The 15980-nt window shown below is 34.7% G+C and overlaps 1 long non-coding RNA gene across 1 annotated transcript in view; it reads left to right on the top strand.

The window, feature by feature from the left end:
* The window catches only part of LOC103092522 (uncharacterized), a 44334-nt gene extending 30581 nt beyond the window's left edge, over positions 1 to 13753 (top strand). The window contains exons 2-3 of the long non-coding RNA XR_464398.3: positions 5833 to 6040; positions 13223 to 13753. This is a non-coding gene — a long non-coding RNA (uncharacterized LOC103092522). The remainder of the gene's footprint in view (positions 1 to 5832; positions 6041 to 13222) is intronic.
* The last annotated feature ends 2227 nt before the right edge of the window (positions 13754 to 15980 follow it).

Genomic DNA, 15980 nt, shown 5'->3' with positions numbered 1-15980 from the left:
TTCTTCCCAGCCTCTGAGGTTTCTTAGGGCACAGGCCCCTGTGCTCAGCGCAGCTGCCCGTTTGCTCAGCGCAGCCTCTCAGCGAGGCCACCCCTTTGCTCAGTGCAGGATTTTCCCATGAAACCGCCCTGAGAGGTTGTTTCCTTGCAGTCTTTAGATCCCAAGGACCCTGGTGTGCCTCCCCAGACAGAGATGCTCCTCACTCACTCACTGTCCCAGTGAGCGCTCTGATACCTTACTTTGGTTTGGTGGGAGGTGCGGGGATTGGGGGAGAGTGGAGGCTCAGTTCACGTTTTTCTGCAAGCTTTTTCTCCTCCTTATAGTGTGGCAATGTTCAAGCCCCAAGTACCTTCGTTTCTGTGGGGGTACTGGAGAGTCCCTCTGTTCTTCCAAAGGTGATTTTTATGCTTTTTTGAGGTAGTCTATTTCGTTTGGTGCTGGGGAGAGGAAGTGATTCACGCCTAGATTGCAGCCATGTTAACCCGGAAGTCCCTCCATAAGGTAGTTCTTAAACTTGGATCTGTGAACTTAAAAAATTTAATTACTATATTTCAATGTAATTGGTTTCCTTTATAATCCTATGAATTTTATTTTATTCATTCAAAAATATTATTCTCAGGAGAGGTCTCTAAGGTCCTCTAATAGATTGTATACTCTTTGAAGTCAAGGACTGATCTTTTGCCTCTTTTTACATCCCTAGCCCTTAGCGCCATGCTTGGCATATAGTAGGCATTTGATAAATGTTTGATTGATTAATTAATTGGTTGTAAGAGTCCATGGTAACAATCCCTGGTTGAGGGATATTGTCTGGGGATTTATCCAATTACTTTAGATTCAATGACTTCAGCTACCAACCTCTGAAGGACTAAGTTCTTTTATCTTTCCAAATTTTTTTTCCGCTGCATCCCAATAGTATGAGCAGAACATAATGGACTTAACCATACAATAGGGTGTGACTGTATACATTATTTTGTTCAATGAACCAGTGGAATACAATGAAATACACTGATAAAGACTATTTTTCAAGTTATAGCTTGAAGTTTCTCTGAAATCTAGGTATCCTTTAATTGATCATTAGGGAAAACCCAAATCTAGGAGTTCTCAATGTTTAGGTGCTTCAACTCAGAAGTTCTCCATCAGTCCCCCCTTTAAGGTAAAATAAATGTCCCCCAGAAGTTTTTCCAATATTCGTCTCCTATATTAAGGGTCACTATTCTGTCAGATATTCAAGATGTTGGCACCTAGGCTGGTCTCTGTTTTCGTCAAAGGTTAGCCACCAGGGCCAGGGGGGTGACTCAGTGGATTAAGAGCCAGACCCAAAGATGGGAGTTCCTGGGTTGAAATCTGGCCTTGAATACTTCCTAGTTGTATGATCCTCCCTTTGGGCAAGTCACTTAACCCCCATTGCCTAGCCCTTGCCACTCTTATGCCACAGAAGATAAAGGTTTAACAAAAAAAAAAGTTAGCCACCAACACTGAGGCTTTAGACACCGATTCCTCCTCTAATAAATCCTGCCTTTCAACTACTCTGCTTTGGTCATTCTCTCAGCCTCACTTTCCTCCCCTCATGAGACTAGGCCTATTTAGAGTTCCACTTTTGCTATCACCATCTCATCATGGAAAAAATGTAGGGGCAGAAGGAGGGTCCCTCCATGCCAACATTATCTTGTCTTCTTTCCTTTTCCCAGGCTTAGACTTTCATTTGCTCCCTAGTAAATTATTTTTGTACCTTGAATTAATTGGAAATCCCTGCCTTTTTGTGTCATAGCAACTGAATTTCTATGAATGGGACTCATTTGGAAAACTTTATGAAAAACACAAACCAAAGCCATAGATAGGTTCCAGAGTTCATTTCCTTCTTTTCTTCTGCTCCAAGGGGACCAGAGTGAGGAAAGGTGTTATTTTTTCAAATTAAGAGTTATCAAAAAGGATTTGTTTTAGTTTCAATCCAAAGCACATTATTGAGCAGCATCTATTCCCCCACCCCCAGAAATCTATAGACTCTTCATAACTTATGTCTTTGTTACATAGAGCATCAAAATAGGTGTGCCTGACGTTTGCTTCACTCTCTCGGTATTCCTTTCTATGATGCCTGTCTTTTCAGTTTGCTGCTCTCTTCTAGTAGCTTTCATGTTGAGCAGAGGTCACCAGTCAATCCTCCCCATCCCTAGAAGACAATGGTTCACCATCATTGATGCATTTCCCTTTTGCTTTGCAGTGTCAGCCCCCAGAGGAAAGCACTCTTTTCTTTCCCAAGGTTCCAGCTAGTTGTCTCACTGGATATATTAATGATTTTGCAGTTAGAAAGACTTGATTTGAAATGCTGAATCCTTAAATACTTACCAACTGTTTGATTCTGAAGAAGTAATTTCTAACTTCTCTCAACCTCAGGTTCATCAGCCCTAAAATTGGGACAACAGGATCACCTATCGTCCATGATTGTTCTGAGAATCAGTTAAGATAATATGCATAAAGTACATTGCAGAACGTATACTTCTAGGTAAAATTTAGCTATTATTGTGTCAGTTGCAGTACTCCCTATCTTTGACATGAGTTTTTCCAAAGAGGAGAATAAACTCCAAAATCATCCAAAATCTATAATAACTTACTACCCTCTTTGCCCTGGCAATCGGCAAGCACTTATTAAGGACCTAACACTAAGGTAATGTGATTCCTTCTTCATTAAGACTTCCTTGTGCCTCTGGGAATTTAGAGTAGTGCCCTTCTCTCTCCAAATGACTCTCAGTTTCCATTGTTTCATCCTGGGCACCAAAACAGAGTTATTCAAATTATTCTCATCTACATTCAGAAACCTCTAAGAGAGATTGGAAGGAGGAATTATATATTCTTCCCTGTACTGCAGAGGAGAAGATTTATTTTTCCTGCTACATTAGTAAATGTATGCTGAACTGAATGAGAAACTCACATAACTAGAGAAGGGCAACTGGACCTTTGCCCAATTTTACCAAAATTTAGAGGTGGCTGATAGCACTTATATTGCTTCAGTTATAACCTATACCCAGAAATATCTGAGCTTAGCACCTAACTAGCAAAATATGATAAAATAGGAAACTACTAACCTTCCCAGTTCTAATTGAGGTCATAAAATCACCCATCAATGATGAGTCTTTCCCATTCCATATGGATAGAGCCTGAGGGAAACTCCAAGTCTATTTCTTTAAGGAGAGGACTGTGGGAATATCTTGCTTATGTTCTCTGTCCCTTCCACACCTTTCTCTACTTTGTGTCATGGAGGCCATCTGGCCCCTCAAATGAATTGTTCCTTAAAAGTTGATTTACAAGTCTATTTTGCATATCCTTCTACAAGAGACAAGATTGCTACTAGTTGATTGCTCTTCTCTAATTGGATAGTATTCTTGCCTTCTCCTGCTTACATTTTTGTCCTGCTTCCTTTATGGTATTATCTCTGTGAAAGTGATTAATGACAAGAAGCATTTAAGTAGTGTATTTGCTCTAACTGATATTATAAAACTTTACTTATGATTATGGCTAATTATTCCTTAGTGTTTAGGTGAAGATCATTTCCAAAACACTGGAGTTCCAGGCTAGATGAGAGGCAGCTATTTATGTTAGTGGTCTCAATCTTCCCACATCCTTATGATGTTGTTAAGAGATTAGAATCCTCTCCATTCCAAGTATCACAAAAGAAGCAATAGGGAAGAATTTAGTCACATTATTTATTTCATGGTCTCACGGCCCTGTTCATCTCAATATCACCCCAATACATAACAAAGATCCAGGGAGCTTTTAAGGATTACCTTTTTTATTCTTGCATCTCTTCATCATAATGGGTCTCAGATAGCATCTAGTATTCTTTGAAACATTATTCCAAAAATGTAGATTCAAAAGCTAAGGGAGAGTCCTGTTAAATCTTTACATACTACTTTTACCAGGATCTAAGATTAGGTGTGAATATAAGCGTATGAGATGGTATCTTGCTAAGCATAAAACTCATTTCTGTGACATCTAGGATAATTAAAAACAGTATGGGAAAGAAAAGTTGTTCAGTCAAGTCTGACTCTTTGTGACCATATTTAGGGTTCTCATGGAAAGGATAGAAGAGTGGTTCGCTATTTCCTTCTCCAGCTCAGTTTAGCTACAGATAGGTAACTGAGGCAAACAGGATTAAGTGAATTGCCAGGGGTCACAAAGCTACTAAGTGAGGCCAAGGTTTAAACTAAGGAAGATGCATCTTCCTAACTCCAGGACCATCACTTTATCCATAACACTACCTAGTTACCTTGAGAAAGGGAGATAGAGATTTTCAAAACTTTTCATTTTTTGAATGATTATTTAACCTCTAATTAAAAAATATATTGTGTTCTATTTTCCAAACCTTATCAATACTTGCTGTCATTAAAACCTTGTTCTGCCAAAAGCATGGGCTTCCTTTCTCTGAATTTCTGTGGCAATCAGTTTCTTGAGTCCTAATTTTGTAGTCAATATTAAAATGAATAGCAATAAATACTTATGTAGACCTTTAAGATTTACAGTGCACATTAGGAATATTATCCAATTTGGTATTTTCAACTACCACATTAGAGTTATAGGAATACTTTTTTTTAGTCTCCATTTTACTGATGAGTGAACTAGGGTTTAAAAGATATAAGATGACTGACTGGTAGTCACACATCTGGCAAACATGAAGATTTTTGAACCCAATTCTTGCCTTTCTTCAGGAGAAACTTATTTTTCACTATCCCATACTAAAAGACAAAGTCTGGAGTGGTTTTGTGGCTCTAAAATCTTATTTGAAATCTAGATTTCTATCAGGAGAATGAAATTGGTTATTCCAATGAAAAATTAACCAGAATTCCATTTCATTCTGTGGTTTGCACTTTATGACTACTATACAAATACAGAGATATTACTCTGCAGGCCACAATTGTTGATCTTAATCCACACATCATGATGAACAATGGCTCCAGTTTGATTTAATATTGAGTAGCTGCAAAAGCAGATTTGAAAAATTATCCTAATCAGAAAAGGTAAAATTGAGATCATCTAAAAGGACATGCATCCATAATATTTACTGAGAGCTTGCACACAAATAAAAATCAAATAAAAGAATATCCAAAGCCCATAAGAACACATATGCACACATACACACATACATGCACAAACATACACACACACAAACATTTATACACACAGCCGTGAGCTTAAAGGGCAAGGAAGTATGAGACCAAGAGCTGTTTGAATGACCTTAATACCATAGTGTCTGATAGGCATTAGAACTGAGAAGAGATGAGAGACAAATCATGTTAGACAAGTTTTTACTTCTTGTTAGGTTCAGTCAATCAATCAAGTCAATTCAGTAAACATCTGTTAAAGACCTACTATGTGCAAAATGCTGTCCTAGGTATTTGGGATATAGAGAAAAAAATGAAAACATTACTTCCTGTCCTCAAGAATCTTGCATTCTTTTGGACACAAGCAACATGTTCACAATAAGAATATAGAAAATCCCTCTGGAGAAAGAGGGAACTAACATGTTACGAGATCAGGAAGGGACTCTTGTAATGAATAATACTTGAGCTCAGTCTTGAAGGCTGTTAGAGAGTTCAGAAGGCAAGATGACATTTCAGGCATGGAAGATGTTGGTTGCCATGGTAAGAAGATAGGAATTAAGCTATTGTCTATGGAGAACATTGGGTAGACTCTTTCAGTTGGAACAATATACATGAGGGAAAGTAATGGGTAATCTCCCTGGAAAAACAGACTGGGACCAAATTGTAAAAGGCTTTAAAGACCAATTTGTAAAAGGCTTTAAATGGCAAAGAGAGAAATCCGTTTTTTTTTTCCTTATAGAAAAAAGGAGTTACTGAAATTCCTTGAGCAAGAGAGTGAAAAATAATTCCTGAATTCTTCCTCTATGCAAGATACTATATAAGATGCAAAAACTGAATAATATCCCTGCCCTCATGGATCATCCAATCTAGCTGGAAATACAGAACACTTTCACCTTGGACTCAAGAGATGTAGTCTTTATGAAATACTGTGCTTAGCTTCTAAAGAGGTGAGAATGAAATAAAATAAGTTATCTGTAAAGAAAAAAATATAGAATATATATCAAATAACTCTACAACAGATTAGAATATTATAACCATATAATAAAAGTAGAGTATAAACAACTCTAGAAGTTCAAAGAAGGAAGAGATTATATGTTTTTGGAAAGTATTTATATGGAAGCTATGGAGACATCTAGGAGACAGAGTGAAATGAGCATGAGTCTTTAGTATATAAGCCTTGAGATCAAATCCAGCCTCAGACCTTGCTAGCTATATGATCTGGGAAATTCACTTAAACTGTATTTGTTTCAATTTTCTCATCTGTAAAATGTAGATAACAATAGCCCCTATCTTCTAAGCTTGTTGTGAGGATCAAATGGAATAATAATTGTGAAGAATTTAGCTTGACACTTGGTACACAGTATGTGTCATGTAAATATTATTATTACCTATAGATGACTGAATTGTATTTCTGAATTTCCATAATTTTACATGAAATTCCCATGTAAACTATCCCTTGAAACAAGACATATTAAAATTATTACTTGTTTGGGTAGATATAGACACATAGGATTAACTATCTAGTTGTATAATCATAAATGTGTTAAAACCTTTTTGAGCATCAGTTTCTTAATTTGTAAAATGAGCACTTTGGATCAAAAGACCTCAGAGGTCTCTTTCATCTCCATTCATCTATATCTGAATAATACAGTTTCTAAAAATGTTTTATACGAATTCCCTCAGATTTTAAGAAGTCAACTGTAACTTCCAGTTCAGAAGACAAGTCCCTAGAGATTACAGAGCAAAGCATTATTTCACAGATCTTCTCTTCTTGCAAGAGCCATATTTAAAGTCCATCAGTTTAAATAAAACTCCAGTTTTCTCCTAGCTGTTAAATGATCACCTTTCAGTCTGAAGTTACATTTGTTAAAATAATGAAAAAGTGAAGAAAATGGGGATAGAAACTGAGTGGTATTAACAGATGTGATCTCATCAGGGTTCCATTTGTTAAAGGAAAACATTGAATATTAATTAAAAGTTAATTAGAACTAATTGCCAATTAGAAAGAAAAAGTAATTTGAAGCTACCCATAGCCCTTCTATTATTATTACCTTTGAGATTCCTCCATACGTAAGAGGGTCCCCAAGCACACTATTTCTGTTACATCTTGTACAGTTAAAGTTTGTTTCCTGAGTTCAAGTATGGATCAGGATTTTCAAGTACTAGTGCTTGGATTAAGGGCAGGCAGGGGAGGTATCAGCCACAGCACATGGAGGGGTGCGGTGGAGGGGTGGATATATGAGTCCAGATGAGGGAGTCCTCTTTTTATTAAAGCTATGATTTTTAATGCTTGAGAAGCATTCTTCCCATGACATTTAAGTATTTATTTTATGATAACTCAGGTTATGTTTATTACAATGGAATCTCAATATCTCTGAAAGATAGTAGCAAACAGAAATAGTTTTCAAATGGGTGTTATGAGAGGGCAGTTGGGACAACACAATTTCCTAAATTTGCCTGTGACACTAAAAAGGCTTGTCTGTAGCTTTGCATAGCAGTGCTCGTCCAATTCCTTAAGAAAATGTATGTTCTGCACATTGCTAAGAGGCCATATCAGGTGTTGAAGCTATGAAAGCAATAAAGCATAGAATGATTGGTTTCTAAAAGTATCTTCTGTCTAGCTCAACTTGTCCCTATATTTATAGGACAGATGTTGCTTGAGAGGAGGTAGTGCTAGTTTTCATTCTGTCAATATGATCTCCTACTGTTTCAGAGGAGATCACTTTGTGAAGGAGAAATTAACTCCATTATTTACTTAAAAGAAGACTTCTGTTGTCAAAATGGGTGCGACATTTGGTGAAGTTTCAAGAATGAAGAATTGCTTTGGACATATCAATGTTGAACTTTAATCCAATAATTCCCTTTCCTGTACATTTGCACACTGATCCACAATAGGGTTTGTTCATGACCTGGACAGGATGAAAATCTTTAAACTGATACAAATGGTGTCCCTCACCACGATATCCAAAAAGATTTCATGCCTCAGGGAATATGATATTTTGGATTACAAAGCTTTTCTCCCCTTACCAGTCCTGTTTTAATTTAAAAGGAAAGAATGTATGAATTTTGAAAAGTATTTATTAAACACTAATTATATGTACACATTGTCCTGAATGCTGGGGAGAAAAATTCCATGTAGAAGAGAGTCTCTGCCATTATGGAACTTACATTCTAATTGTGAGATGTAACCCTAATGTAAAGTATATCTGTATAAGAATCACTTTGTTCTGGGAAACTGATATTAATGACCTTGGCCAGCAGAAGGGGAAAAGTTTTTGAGAGTTTGAGAAAGAAGAGGGATCCTGGTTTTCTGGCTTCAGATTTCAAGAAAGAAGATCCACAGTTCCAGATTCGCTTTAGGTCCCTGACTGGAGAAAAAGATTTACAGAAAGAGCCAGTATATAGGAGGGCTGGCACTTTATTCATATCCTTTTCTCCAGCTTATTACACAAGACACTTCAGGAAATTGTCTTTTAGATGAGAGGGACTCTCTCAGTGGAGACGAGATTTCTCTTTCTCAATAGGAGAGCTAATTCACTCTCCCTGTTGTCTGGCATATTGTCACCAGGTATATTCTAATTTGTATAACTTTTCCGATTTGTTTGCTATTGGCTTGGATGAATGAATCTATTTGCTATGCACTGTATATATTCTTTGATTAACCGGCATTTAGTGTGAAGAGAGTCAATCATTGGAAATACAGCTTGGAACACTTCTTTCCTGATAGAAGACTAGAAGACCACAATCAGGAACTCAGCTTGAATCTAAAAATTCTTTCAACTGGACTAACAAAATTGGAAGGGGGAAATCAATATAATTCTAGTCCATTATTCTCTTTCTCTACATGGAACAGAGTAGCCAGCCTCTGTCCCCAAATTCCTGCCTATCCAACTGACAGGAACTGAACCCTTCCTTGCAGAAGATTGGGTGAGGAGACTAAAGATATTTTATCCTGACAGACTCATTTAGACACATATAACCATCATGAGTATCACATACCACTCACCTCAGAGAGAAAACAAGAGACCAGTGACTAAGGAGTGCTACTTTGCTTTGGAAAGAAACAGGGTGGTAGCTGGAATCTTAGAGGAGTAAACTTGCATACCATTTCCAGAAGCCATGTCAGTATTGATTTGGTTATGATTCCAGAATTGGTAGAAGAGTGAAGAAAGTAGAAGAGACATATGTGAGGTATTTGGAGAGATGATCTCCAGGGATGAAAACATGGCTGGGACCTGTCTGAAATAGCAGGCATTCACTAATTAGTTTTGAGACTCAATCTTGAAGGTATTATGTAATTAAGTTTCTATCCATAGAATGGCAAACTTGTTCAGGTTTTTAATGCAGTCTATGTAAAAATGCTGTGCTAAGTAGCCAATTTGGATTTTCACCTTCCAAATTCCCATTTTTTAGGATTTTCACTATAATCTCCAAACAGAGGTTATGCTACCATTGTAGTTGTATGTAGTATGTAGTATACATACATGGTATGTATGTAGTATATATGTAGTTGAAAAGTAAACTTTTCAGATATCCCCTCTTTGGTCTACAAGATATATGACATATATTACCTAATTCACTGTGCCCAATGCATACTCTCCTAACCAAATCCAGCCATCATTTCTTTATTTCAGAGACAGCTTGAATGATCTTCCATCCTAAATTTAGTTTGATTAACTATATGGAAAGAATATTTCTAAAACATCATTTCACCCCTGTGTGCCATAGGTTCCTCATTTACAAAATGGAAATAAAAGTAATTGCACAACCTTTCTCACAGTTGTGCTAGAAGAAAAAGATCCTATAAACCATAAACTAACCAGATGGGCAAGAATGGATGCTGTGGTATTGCTAATGTTGGAAGAGATATCCACATTGATGAGATCTCAAGCACATTGTTGTGATGGAGGAATAATGCCTTTCCATATTTCATATTGAATATAATTTCAAATAATTAATCCTTCTTTTGTCTCACCTCCAAACTTATCATAATAAAAGTAGTGAATACTTCTGAAATGGCTGGATCTTTTTTTTTCATAAACTAAACTTCCACTTCTTAATTTGAGATTCCTGGATTTAACTTTGAGTGAGAAAAATGAAAAAAAAATTCCCTTTCAGATACTTTCAGCTAAAATCTTGGATGATTCTATAATTTTAAAAAAAGAACACCTTGTCATTTATAAGAAGTGTTGTTAGTCTTGACTGACTCTTAAGCACTTATAAGAAAGTTAAATAATGGAGGGAAATTCACATTACAAAATCTAAAAATTTCACCCTAACCTGAGTGTCATCAATGCATTTTAAGTAAATTATAAAAAAGGTTACTCAGATGTTTTAATGCATAGATTTTTTTTGCCTTGGGGACTGTAAAAAATAATTACTATTTAACTTGTAATGCATAAAGAATAGTAATCTTTCCTACCCTTCTCCCATTTAAGATTTTTGATCTTTTGGAATGGATTTCAAGAAACAATAATGTGATTTTTAAAGGTCTAACCTTTTCTAATTTGGGGTTCTCTCATCAAGATAAATTATTCTTTAATAGCCTCTGCACAGGAGAAAATGAAATGACAAGTAGCCCATCCAATCACCATTCTATAGAAATTCTCCCTGGAATTTATAAAGAAAGAATATGTTCTTCAGGATATTTCCCAGTGGTTCAAGATCCATCATTGGAAGTGAATATCTGAAATTCAGTCACTGTATAAGAGATTGGAATGTCTTAAACCCATGTAGAATTAAAATCATTTAATGGGATATAAAATAAGATCCAAAACAAGATATGGAGAGCTGAGGTAAAATGTTCACTATGAAAGTGCATTATTTTGAATGTATGGAATTTACAGAAGCAACTGATGCACAAGTCCGTGCCTCTACTATGACAAAAAGTTAGGTGCAGCTGGACAATGTCACTCTCTGATAAGGACTCCTTCTGCTAACTTAATTAAACATGTCTTAAGATCAAGCCACTCCTACCTACTATTTTTTGTAATTATTTCTCTTTTCTGCAATATTTTCTATGCAGTATCCTTGCAACTGTTCTTTTAACATCTTTAGTCTTCTAGCTTTTTATTTCTTTCATGAATGTGCTTGCTTTTTTTTTAATCAAAGGCATTCAAGTTTTGATTTTCCAGGTTAATGGAGGAGGAGAATAGTGACATAAATAATCTATTCACAATAGGTAATACCAAAGCCATTTTTATTTATCTTTGGAATGCACTTCCTGTGTTGTTTTTTGTTTTTCCCAGCAGATTTACCTTTCTAATTATGTCTTATTCAAGCCAATATTTAAATTAATCTGGATTCCCTAAGCACACAACAACTGAGGTGGCCCAGAAACAGGCAGAGTAGTAAGAAGAAATAACCTCAAGATTATTTGTTGCTTGCAGGCTACAGTGGCTTATATTAATTGCATATATTTATATAGTATTTTACATGCATTATAATATTTTATCCTCACAATAACTTTAAATACAGCAAATACATAAAGAATTGTTGATTTCATCTTTATTTTACCAATTATCAAACAGAAAAGAGATGGAAAAGACCTCCCCAAGGTCACAGAGTTAGCAAATAACAGCACTGACTTATCTGTGTAGTTACTCTGACTTTCGTTCCAGTCCTCCTTACATCACATTGCTCTAAGAGGAGGAAGAATGTTGTGTAGTGGAAGAAATGTGTAGTTAGAAAGCTTGGATTACAATTTTTATTAACCATGTGGCCTTGAACAGGTTATCTTCTTTTTTTTTATATTATTTAACCTATGAAATGGAGGTGTTGTTCTCATATAGGGTTAGTTTTTTTTTTCCTAATTCAAAGTGAGATAAAATAATACTGTTAAGTCACAAAACACTGTACAAATATAAGGTGAAATTGTTGTTCTATTTGTAGTCAATTTTATTATTCTACCTTCTTTGTGTGAATAACCCAGAAGCAATCAATTCTTTTTAGATTTTTCTTGAATCCTCCCTCTATATAGACTGTTCTTACAGTGTTTTCCGAGTAACCTCACTTTCCTTTATGTCTTTTTTTTTATTATTTCCATTATTATCACTTTTCTCTCAAATTATTTCTCATTTGCTTACATTTCACTATAGTACCAAATTACAGATACACGTTTCAGAAAAAAAAAAAAGTTTCTTCTTTTTTTAAAGAAGTTGTGACCTTATTATGTTTCTTAATGATTTTGTAGGGTTAATTTATTAGTTTGATTTTTTTGAGAAGCAGAGATTAAAATGGCTAATGCCATGTTAGTGATATTAATATTTACATTTGAGAAAGGTAACACATAATAGAAAATTATGGGGGTTTTGTTTTCTTTTTGCTTTTGTGTCTGTTTTTGACATCTATCTCATTGAAGCTAGAAATAGAGTGGCCCAATTCTTTTACTGGTTGGCATGGAAGTTTTGAGCTTTTTAGTTTCTGATCTAGGCTGACTAACCCCTCTGTAGGCTGCCTAGTGGTCCCCTGTCCAAGAGAGTTCATCATACTTGCAACAGATTTAATGTCGACACATGATTGACTTTAACCCTTCTGCAACTCAGAACTCCTAAGCTCTCATGAGCCTCCACCTCAGCCTTCCTAATAGCTAAGGCTACAAACACAACTAAAACTAGAACTTTTTTATAAATTTCAGAGCTCCCCCCCCAAAAAAACATGGCTTATCTGCCATCAAGGACTTGCATTCAAAATATGCACATTTTAAGTTATTCATTGGGACATCAAATGGTCTGTAAAGTAAGAAATTGTTTCCAGTATCAATGTTAAATTACTTTATAACTTAATAACGACTGTTGCCTAGAGTTGACTGGCCATTTCTTCAATTCAACAAAGAGCCTTCTGCAGCTGAAGTCCCTGATTTGGCACTTTAGTAAAATCTGATGGGTCAGATGGCATTTGCTTTGTATCTTGGGAAACTAGTTGAAGTTTAAGCAGGTAGAATTGAGTATGGGAGGCAGAAGGGTCTTGACAGCATGGAGGTCAATGTGAACAAAAGCAGAAAAGGAAAAGTCTAGAAAGTGGCAAGTCATCCAGGTTGGATGGAGTAATGGACAATCATGTGGGGAACAGGCAGAGTGTGCTGGATTTCGAAAAGCCCTGATATCATATTTTGTTTATTTCATAAATAGCATGGAGACAAAGCCATTAAGAGAAGAAAACATTTCTGCAAGAGAAAAATAAACAGCATAGAATGAAAGACTTGGATGACAAGAGTGTATTGAGGAAACTTCAGGTGCCGGTAACACATTAAGATGGAGATGGTGAATATACAATTAGAAGTACAGATCTATATAGCTCAGTAGAAAGATTATAGCTAGAGGTAAAAATTGGAGGAACCCAATGTTTAGAGATGATAATTAAATAAATGGATATCGTGCTTTTGTATACATACTTATATATTTTGGCACTGCAAAAGATCAATGATCGTATTAGAGTACATACTTACAAATCTCAACTCATTCTTGCCTTCACATCACATATGATCATTGTTCATGACTTCCATCAATCATCAATAAAACATCTAGATATTTGTTTTCTTCTAAAAGGGTTTTCCTTCTTCAAAATTTTTGTCTCAATACAGCATTCATAATTGATGCTTCCTTGTGGTGTAGAGATAATACTAGGTCCTTAAGACATTATTCTGAACTTTAAAGTTACAAGTTGCCATACAAAACTAATAAAAGAAAAAATCGTTTTGTATATAAGCAGCTTTTTTCATTTGTTTGTTTAAAAAACTTTATTTTTTAAATTTCTACTGATGGGAATAATCAAGGTGGTAATTATGCAGAAAATCTCTTTGTATAAGAAAAAAAGTAAGAAAGTATTTTGACCATAATTTAGAAATAATTGTTTTCTAAAATTGAAATGAAGAATGTCCCCCAGTTCAGCCCCTTGGTTGCCTTAATAAGCCACGGATATGTCTGACAAATTCTTGTATAAAGCAATAGCGGGATCAAACTTTGATATGTAATCCTTCAGTATCCAGAAGTTTTTTTGTAGTGCCTGACCTGCAATGAGGAAGAATCTAGTTAAAATCCACTCTCAGACATTTACTATTAATGATATGATCCTAGGCATTGTGGAAGAAAATTTCTGTCTTGCATGCATGAAAATTCTCTCTTCCTTCATACCTCTTCCACAGTATGTGTCTGTTGGCTGCAGTTGCCTTAATTATAAAATGAGGATAAGAATAACTCCTAATTCCTATGAGATGGTGATTGTAAAGTGCATAGCACAATATTTGACACAGAATAAGCAAAATATAACAGTTAGATGCTATTGTTAACAATAAAAACAAGATATAATAATAGAATCATCTCATTCAAAATAATTACAAATTGTATAAAATATTTGTTTTGATCTACCAAAATCCAGTAAACATTTGTGTATGCTTGTATGTTTGTATTCAACTTGAAAATACTCCATAAAGAAAATCAGAACTACTTAAAAAAGCTAGAGGAACATTCAGTGTTCCTGACTGAGCTATGCTAGAATAATAATACCAGTAAAGCCTGTTAATTTATGGTTTTAACATCACATTAATCAAACTACCAATAGGATACTTTATGGGAAAAGATGAAACAATAACAAAATTTATTTGAAGAACAAAAAAATGTATAATAAAAAGGACACAATAAAATAAGTAGGAACAGAGAAGAAATGAAACTTCTAGATCTCAAATTATATTATAAAGAAATAATAAAAAGCATTTGGTGCTGGTTAAAAAATAGAGAAGTATATCAATGGTATAGACTAGATGAAAGCAAATAAAAAATAATAGAATTAAATAACTTAGTGTTCAATAAAGCTGAAAACATAAATTACACAGTAAAGAACTCCCTATTTGATAAGAACTGTTTGGAAAACTGAAAAGCAGGCAGTCATAAATTATAGTTAGACCTACACTTCACACTATATTCAACAATAAATTCAAATAGATATGCTACCTGAATATTAACAATCATAACATAAAAATTGGATGAGAAGCAGATCATATACCTTTCATAGCTAAGGGTAGGAGATATATTCTTAATAAATCAAGTGGTAGACAAAATTGCAGAAGATAAAATAAATAATTATAGTTACTTGAAATATAAATTTTTTGCACAAACAAAATTAATGCATCCAGAGCAAGAAAATTTGTTAATGAGGGGAAAATGGTATTTTATCAAATATATCTAATAAAAACATGGTATTCAAGTTATATAGAAAACTTAAAATAAATATATAACATTGAATGCCATTGTCTGATAGACTAGTGGTCACAAGATATAAACAAACAAGTCATCAAACATGTATAAATTGTTCAAAGCCATGCAATTTAGTAATATTAAGCAAAATACATGTCAAAACAATCCAAATCAGTCATATCACATCCACCAAATTGGCAAAGATGATAAAAGATGAGATTAATCAATTTTTGAATGGTTATGGAAAGACAAGCAAGCTTATGCATTGCTAGTAGAGCAACATATTTTTATATCCATTTTGGAAAGAAATTTGGAATTATGTAAATAATGTGGCTAAAATGTTCATATTGATTGCCTCAAAGTTTCCACCAATAAACATATGAATTAAGGAAGTCATTGACAAAAAGAAATAACTCATATTCACTAGAATATTTTAGTAGTACTAATGGCATCAGATAACTGAAAATAAAAGAGATACTTATTGATGAGGAAATGGATAAACAAATCGTGATACCCAAATCTAATTGAATATCACCTTGCCATAAGAAATAATGAAAATGAAAAGATCAAGAAAACATTAACTAGTGCAAAAAGCAGTAAGGATAACTCAGGCAACAATATACAAAATGAGTAAAACAATTTGAGTGGAAAGAATAACTATCATAAAACAATTATAAAGGAAATAATAATTCAAAAA

Source organism: Monodelphis domestica, chromosome 3 (genome assembly GCF_027887165.1).
Source record: "Monodelphis domestica isolate mMonDom1 chromosome 3, mMonDom1.pri, whole genome shotgun sequence".
NCBI lineage: Eukaryota > Metazoa > Chordata > Mammalia > Didelphimorphia > Didelphidae > Monodelphis > Monodelphis domestica.
The sequence above is the reverse complement of the archived record's forward strand: the minus strand, read 5'-3'. Positions and strand labels throughout refer to the sequence as shown.